Source organism: Clarias gariepinus, chromosome 2 (assembly GCF_024256425.1).
Source record: "Clarias gariepinus isolate MV-2021 ecotype Netherlands chromosome 2, CGAR_prim_01v2, whole genome shotgun sequence".
NCBI lineage: Eukaryota > Metazoa > Chordata > Actinopteri > Siluriformes > Clariidae > Clarias > Clarias gariepinus.
Window position 1 is genome coordinate 43,679,934 of NC_071101.1, and position 7,988 is coordinate 43,687,921.

Below are 7,988 nucleotides of genomic sequence, written 5' to 3' on the forward strand. Positions count from 1 at the left end.
ACCTTCCAACCACCTCTCATAGTCTATTGTTAGTTTTAATGATTTGGCAGAAACTAATTATCACTACATAAGTACCCCAACACCATTGATCATGAGTTTCAGCTGAAACTAATTCTATACATGCAACAGAAAATTTAGATGCAGATTCCAAATGTATAAAGATGCATGCTATGTGTGTGTGTGTGTGTGTGTGTGTGTGTAATCGAGGCTGGCTCTATTCAAGGGCAGGAGGGGCAGGGCCCCATCAACTAAATGTCTGCACATGTTAATATATTCACAAAATTAATATATTACAAGTTGATAAACTGATCTGCGGTAGCAGAAAAATCCACTGAAAAAGGGACACTACACAATACGGTATTAGATGTCCCTCATGTCTCTGTCCCTCTGCTGTGCGTATTCATTCACAGGCTGCGGCGCACGCACGCGCGCACGTACACACACACACACACACACACACACACACACCTCCCCTGAAGCAGTTGCAGCGTTTTTTCAGTTACAACAAGCACAGCGATGAGTATAAGAATACAATAAGGTAACAGTTTGGTCTGTGTAGTTAGTGCCCTTGTATAGAATAAATAAATGAATAACCACCTCTCAGGAGAGTGCCATAGTTTTGCAAAAATACTTGCAAAACATTAGAATACATTGGAGGGAACTTCTGAGGTGGTCAGTGATTGATGGCACGGTCGTTCGGAGGGGGTTGTGATCACACCTACAGTTCCTTTGTTCTAAGCTGTCGGTCAAATATCTCTCCACTTGAAATGGAAGCACAAAATTCCGGGGCAACATGCAAGGGATTTCAGCATCTCGACGCACAGTATAAGCTGTTTATAAAGAAGTTTTACACTGTTTGTTTTTTCATTTTGTAATCTTTCTCGTGTTTACCTTGTACTGTACAATGTATATTCATTTTTTTAATGAATTGCTGTAAATAAACTACATATGCAGTTGATTTACCAGAAAGGACTTTTCAGTTTTTTGTATGCTAAACTAAACTTCAGGGTCAAGTAATAGCAAAATATGGTTTTTATTTGAAAAGTATATATATATGGGGAAAGATTAAGAAACACACTGAAGCGGAACCTGAACGAAACAATGTTGATAAGTTCAAGCTTAGATTAATATATAAACTGCTTCAAAGTCTTTTCACTCCGTGACCCCTGAGTGTGGATACAGACCAAATATTTCTATATATAGCATGCATCTTTATACATTTGGAATCTGCATCTACATTTTCTGTTGCATGTATAGAATTAGTTGGTGTTGGGGTCAGGGCTGGACTGGGACAAAAAATCAGCCAGGGCATTTTGACTAGAGACCGGCCCACTAGGTATTATTGGCAAAGCCATAAAGCCTTTGAATGAAAACAAACGCTATTCTGACAGCGATGTACACTGTCCTGTTGGTATATAGGTATTAATCTAATAAACTTAAACCTACGCCATCCTCCCTATTCTGGTATTCTAAACAGTACTTAGCAGAAAACAAAAGACTGCTTGAGTTAACCTCCTGAACTATCTACAACACATGGTGGAAACCTGAAATTAAGACAGAGAAGACTAGAGGTGAGACATGATCATTAATGAGTATTAAAATTAATAAATTACAGATTTAGTGATATTTTTATAAACTATTTATTTACCACATCAACAAACAGCATGGCAGCACAAATTTTTTTTTTTAAACATGGCAACCTTTAAAAAGTGAAAGAAGACAGAGAAAGAAAGTTGAGAAAGAAAAACACTTAATTGAATTTTTGATGCCATTTTACACACAGTACATGGCACAAGAACTAACAACACAACAAAACACAGAGATCATGATCGCTGGAGTGTCATCCAGAGACCTGGGCTGCCACAACCAGCTAAATCGTAACACAAGTGCACAGAAATCAATTATTTTTCTACAATAATTAAATAGATTCAACATCTTTCTTCGACATAATTTCAGACTGCACAGATGGTAAGCTTACTGGGCTTACAGAGACTTAATATTTTTAGACTTAATATTTACTATAAACGATAATGGATTTCTATACATTTAACATCAAATGACCACTTTGGTTGTAAGATTCAGATAATTATTTAAAAGCTAGACATTTAAAATGAGAATAAGAAAGAAAAGTATTTCTTTGTGCTCCCCTTTCCTTGTTAATGCCCTACCTGGCCCCCTGGCAAAACTTTGCTAGACCCGCCCCTGCACAGTTACCAGCTGTCAGCTATGTAGAAAAGGATCCTGGTGTTATTTGTCTCTCAGAAACAGTTCATAACTTCCCTTCAACTCATTCATGTCACCTAAAAGATAAACCTGTTTCTCCATCACCTGTTCAACTCTGATGATTCAATAAGGACATCTCCTGGTTTCACCTTTATGTTTCTCTCTCACATATCCAAACCGATCATGACTAGCAGCTTTTATGGCTGTGGCTCCAGCAAACAGCTGATAAACCGATCAACTGATCAACAGGAGAAGGAGGGGGAGAGAATGAGAGAAGCCGAGGCTGCTGCGCAGCGTAAAGACACAGGATAACTCCAGCTTCGTGTTTTTTTATTTATTTATTTATTTTTTTTTTTATTTTAGCTGAAATACAGGACAAATCGCGTTCCTTTTCACCTCAATACGTAACGCATAATATTTTCTCTGAATACGGGTCGATTACGTTTTTTATGTTTGGCAACCCATACTAACTAACCTTATCAATAATTCACTCTCAGTAACATCATAGCACCAGCATAGAAACTCTGTCATCATGCTAACTAGTACACAGTAGGAGTTATTGTAACTGACTTTAAAAAGTTAGCAAGCACAACGAAAATAAGCTACACCTACTTGGTTTATAAGTTTTTTTATGGTTTTACTTAGGCTACCTCAAGTTCACTTCTGCCACTTGGACCGGCGGCCGCCTCAGGTCTCTCCTCCTCCTGCCTCCCCTTTCACTCTTCAACCTGCGGCTGCTGGCCTCCATCACTTGCTAATTTTACTGAAGTGGAAGCTCCACTATAGCCACCAAACAACTGTGATATTTTAGCACATTTGGCAGCATCTGCCTGAAGGGCTAGTTTCTTTTTGGCCCTAATTTTTCCGGCTCCTCCTGCTCCTTTGCGTTTTTTGTTTTCCATTTTTGTTCAGAAATGATATGTGATTGCTGAGCCGTTGCAAGGGGGAGGGTGCATCTGACCTCCTCGGCTGTAATTGGTCCAGCCCAGAGTCAATCATGACCAATTGGCCAAGCCGCCACCTTTAATAGTTTATAACATTACAAAAAAAAAAAAAAAACATCGGCGGCCGGTCCACAAAAGACGAAAATCACCATCGGCCCACCGGGCAAATGCCCTATGGCCACCGGTATGCCCTATGGCCAGTCCAGCCATGGTTGGGGTACTGATGTAGTGATAATTAGTTTCTTTCCAAATTATTAAAACTAACAATAGACTATAAGAGGTGGTTGGAAGGTGTTACTCTGAATATAAACAAACAAAATACAGCTTTTTTTTCTCAAAGGTAAACAGAAAAGTGAAGTTGTTCAGCTGTTTAGTGTCACTATGTCATAAACAGTGAAACAACGTGGACTCATCGCTGTGCTTGTTGTAACTGAAAAAACGCTGCAACTGCTTCAAAGTCTTTCCACTCCGTGAGCGCTGAAATCCGACACGACACCACGTTAGGCTACGTCTTGACTCATTTGCATATCGACAGTGATTAGATGTTGACCGAGGGCTCAGGGGAGGTGTGTGTGTGTGTGTGTGTGTGTGTGTGTCTGCTTGTACTGTTATAAAAATTCAAAATATAAACAAACAAAATACAGCTTTTTTTCAGGGGTAAGTGAAGTTGTTCAGCTGTTTAGTGTCTCTATGCAGATGTTACACTCAGTGTAGTTACTGAAATCTTTGATTTAGTTCTCATTCAGTGGCCACACATCACTTCCACATTTCCCTCGCTCTTATTACATGAGCATAAGCAGTGAAACATTCCGCAGGTTTATAATACACCGCGGCAAAGTGAACCACGTTCCCGCCGATTAGGCGCGTGGTCCGTTGCCTAGCAACACTGAACGAAACGAGGCATAATCGTGGTGTTTGCTTCGGTTATGACATAGCATAGTTTATTATCTGCTGTGGTAGATCTAATTTATTCAAATTCAATAATGAGGCTTTATATCCTCAGGAGGGGTCATTACATATGTATAATGTAAAACAATATAGTTTTAGAGATAATTTCACGGAAGCATATATATATATATATATATATATAATAAACTGCATATATGGAATAAAACCTGAGATAGTTACATATACGCACTGAATGACGCATAGATAGTATGTGCGATCCCTTGCGCCATCTGCTGAGAGAAATGAGAATCGCAGGTTGGAAAAGGCAGGAAACGGCATGACCGGCGCGCAGCTGTCAGCGATTTCACGTAAATAAGAGCAAAATAGCTTTATACTGGCTGTTACTGGTGCGATTTTGAAAATGTAAGCATACAGGGTGATTAAGCTCACAGAACTAGGAAAAGTCATGAAAGGAGGGTCCTGGAATTTGATCGAGTGTGAAGTTTTTTTTTTTATCCCCTTGCGGTCAAATGGCCGCTGCTCGGCGCTTCTAGTGTTAAGGACATTTGTCCTCCATGCCAGCAGAGGTCACACTAATCTAGTGTAGAGTGTGACCTCTGCACGTTACTTTACTTGCATTAAGAACTTTATTCTGGTCAGGGTTGTGATGGATACATAGTCCATAGTAAAAAGACAGGGAATAAGGCAGGAATACAGCCTGACTGGGAGGCCAGACAATAACAAGGCACCATGCTCACACACTCATTCACACCTAAAGATGATTTAGAGCCACCAATCCATCCACCTGCATGTTTTAGACAGTAAGAAGAACCTGAAGAACCCAGATGAAGCCCACACAGAGATGGGAGATCAGGGGAAACTTTACACAGGCATTAACATGAGATCAGCGTCAAACCGGAGAGCCTGAAGTTGTTAGGACTGAGTACTGAGCTTCAATATATTAAAGGGGAAATGTTTAAACTGAGAATGCAGGAGGAATATATGCTGAGGAAAAAGAGCTTCATACTGTAGAAAGAGAGCAAATCAGAGATAATGAACCAATCATCCAGCTCTATCAGGTGACATAAGGACAGGATTGTGGCTGAGGGAGGTGGAGGAAGGTTTTGGGAGATGGACTGGACATCTGGCTTTGGAAGAGGAAGAGGGACTTAACAGGTGAAGATGATCAATGATGGGAAAATTGTTTACAATCACTAATGTGACATGGATTTATTTATTATGTTGAATTTGATACAAAAGAATAAAAATAATAAAGTTTTTTTTTTATAAATATTTAAACTTTAAACATCTGATATAAACTGATGGAACTATCTGATCTGTTAATCAGGTGTGTTGAGGGTCGCTGCTGTTAAACATGTGTCTCTTCTGCTGATGATGTTCTCTACTGCAGATTCACTTTTCCATCTCCATCAGCTCTGCTGTAATGAACTCTATCAGGACTATATGGAGAGTCTATATGGAGAGTAAAATAGACAAGAAACATTCAGTCAGTTCAGCAGATAAACTGGAGTCATGGATGTTGAATTTCTATGAAATAGTAAAGCAAGTGCTTGAGATGCTCCTGAGATGCAGACGGGTCACTGGAGTTTGTTATTAACTATGCAGTCCTGTCCTGTTCATGTAAATATCCTCAATAGATGAACTTAATAACTAAAATAAATTATACAACAATTTAAACTAAATGTGTACCTTTCTTTCTGGTGCTGCAATAGACCACAGCTACGATGATGTGCAGAAAGATCACAGTCACCACAGCGAAGGGGACGAAGGGGAGAGACTCTGGAGAGATGTTATTAATAATATCAACATTAGACATGAACATTTTTATGGATGCTATAAGAGAATATTACATATGCACTGACGTATGAGCATTTTCAGGTAAACCACAGACGTGTTTATGTAGAATGAATTAACACTATATTTAAAATAAATGTAATGAAATATTTCATGCTAAATGCACTCAGTGATTTTATATATAAAGTTGTAAATACAAAACATCTGGATAAGTTGTGGTTTGAATAAAGAATTTGAGTGTATTTTTTTTCTTTCTAGAAAAGGTTCATTAATTCATTCTCTAAACCGTTTATCCTGTACAGGTTTGAGTCTGGAGCCTCTCCAGCAGACTTAGGGGACAAGGCAGGGTACACACACACACACACACACACACACACACACACACATACATTCACACCATATGGGCAATTTGGGAACTTTGGACTGTGGGAGGAACCCACTTAGCACAGGGAGAACACACACACACACAAATTCCATGCACACAGAGACAGGAATCAAATGTGGATGACAATTGAACCTGGACGCTGGAGGTGTAAGGGGACAGTGCTAACCACTAAGCCACTGTGCCGCTGAATTTAATCAAACACAAAACACTGTATTATTAAGAAGGAAAACAAAAACAAAGCTAAAACTACTTAGTACTACTACTACTATAATAATATTAATAATAATAATAATAATAATAGGTGAAGAAAGTAGAAAGAATAATGATTATTAATAAAAACAAGGGGAGAAGAACAAAAGAAAAAAAAAGATAGAGAATATAAAGTGTGATTGTCTCTGTTTCTTTCTTTCTCGTGTGTGTGTGTGTGCGTGTGTGTGTGTGTGTGTGTGTTTGATTCTGTATTAATCCCATTTGTTTGAGTGTCTTATGAATATCCGTGTATTATGAAATCTCCAGCAGGGGGCGGAGCTTTTCCTTTTAAAGCCCCAACGTTATGGGATTAATGTTTGGGAGGTTCAGGAGGCTGTTGTTTATATGAATGAGTTTATTCATTAATGCTGCTGTTTCTGTAGTAACATTTTACACAGGGACAGCTCTAAGACAGATGTTCCAGAAAATCTAAACTTAATTAAAACATGAGCAGAACATGAAACAGAAGCATTTTTCTCTTTTTTGGGAGTAAAATTAGACAATATATTTAGTGTGATTGCTGCCTCACGCGGCTGTAAATGTGTGTTCATTTTATTCGGATTACGTAAATATAAATTCTCTCTGAGTGGAGATCATTTTACCTTTAACTGTGACTGAGACGTCTTTATAATCATTGTTGCTGATCTCACACCTGTAATATCCTCCATCCCCTACTGTCAGGTGTGATATGAGTAGAGAGAGATTTCCTGGCTGATGATCATTAATGAGCTGAACTCTGTGTGTGTAGAGATTTGTCTGGTCCTTTGGGAAGATTTCTTTATAATCAGATTCTTTATATAAGATCCATCTGAGAGTGTGTGGTTTGGCTTGTAGTTGAGAGCAGGAGCAGGGCAGAAGGACAGACTGTCCCACGTATCCAGTCACACTCACTGTCTGCTGATTCAATGTACAACCTGGAGAATGAACAAACATTAACATATTGCATTACTGTTACAACATCCAGCCTGTGGTGGATTAACAACATCTAAACTTACATCTAGGGGAGTTTGTGTTCATCTTAAATGTTCACTAAAATAAAGCACAAAAATAATTCACTAGTGTTAAAACATCCACAAAGAGAAACTTTACAATTCTAACTCTTGGTTAAAACATTAGATTAGACTGAGCTTTAGTGATATAGAGAAAAGGGAAACACACACACACACACACACACACACACACACCAGCATTTTAAAACTCACACCACACTGAGTTAGAGCTCTCTATTTAAAATATCTATTAATAGCAGATTCTAATCTAAGTGACTATAACTCACTTTCAGTAGCATGAAGCTGTATTAAACACACTTCTGCTTTAGTGACACGCACCCAAAGGGACCAACTGCTGCTGGAGGAAGTGACAGTGTGAACACACCACATGAGGGCTGGACTGGGACCAAAAAACGGCCCTGGCATTTTTGGCTATTGCGGCCCACCATGATTATTTAAACAATATGCTGAGGTATATGACACATCAAAGGATAT

At 38.8% G+C, this 7,988-nt stretch overlaps 1 long non-coding RNA gene across 1 annotated transcript; it reads right to left on the reverse strand.

Annotated features, from left to right (window-relative positions):
• Nucleotides 1–5,393: 5,393 nt before the first annotated feature.
• LOC128544757 (uncharacterized) lies at nucleotides 5,394–7,335 on the reverse strand. Its single transcript, XR_008365814.1, has 3 exons — nucleotides 7,107–7,335; nucleotides 5,766–5,855; nucleotides 5,394–5,528 (listed from the first exon to the last, which is right to left on the reverse strand). It is a non-coding gene; the product is annotated as an uncharacterized LOC128544757 (long non-coding RNA).
• Between the last annotated feature and the right edge of the window lie 653 nt (nucleotides 7,336–7,988).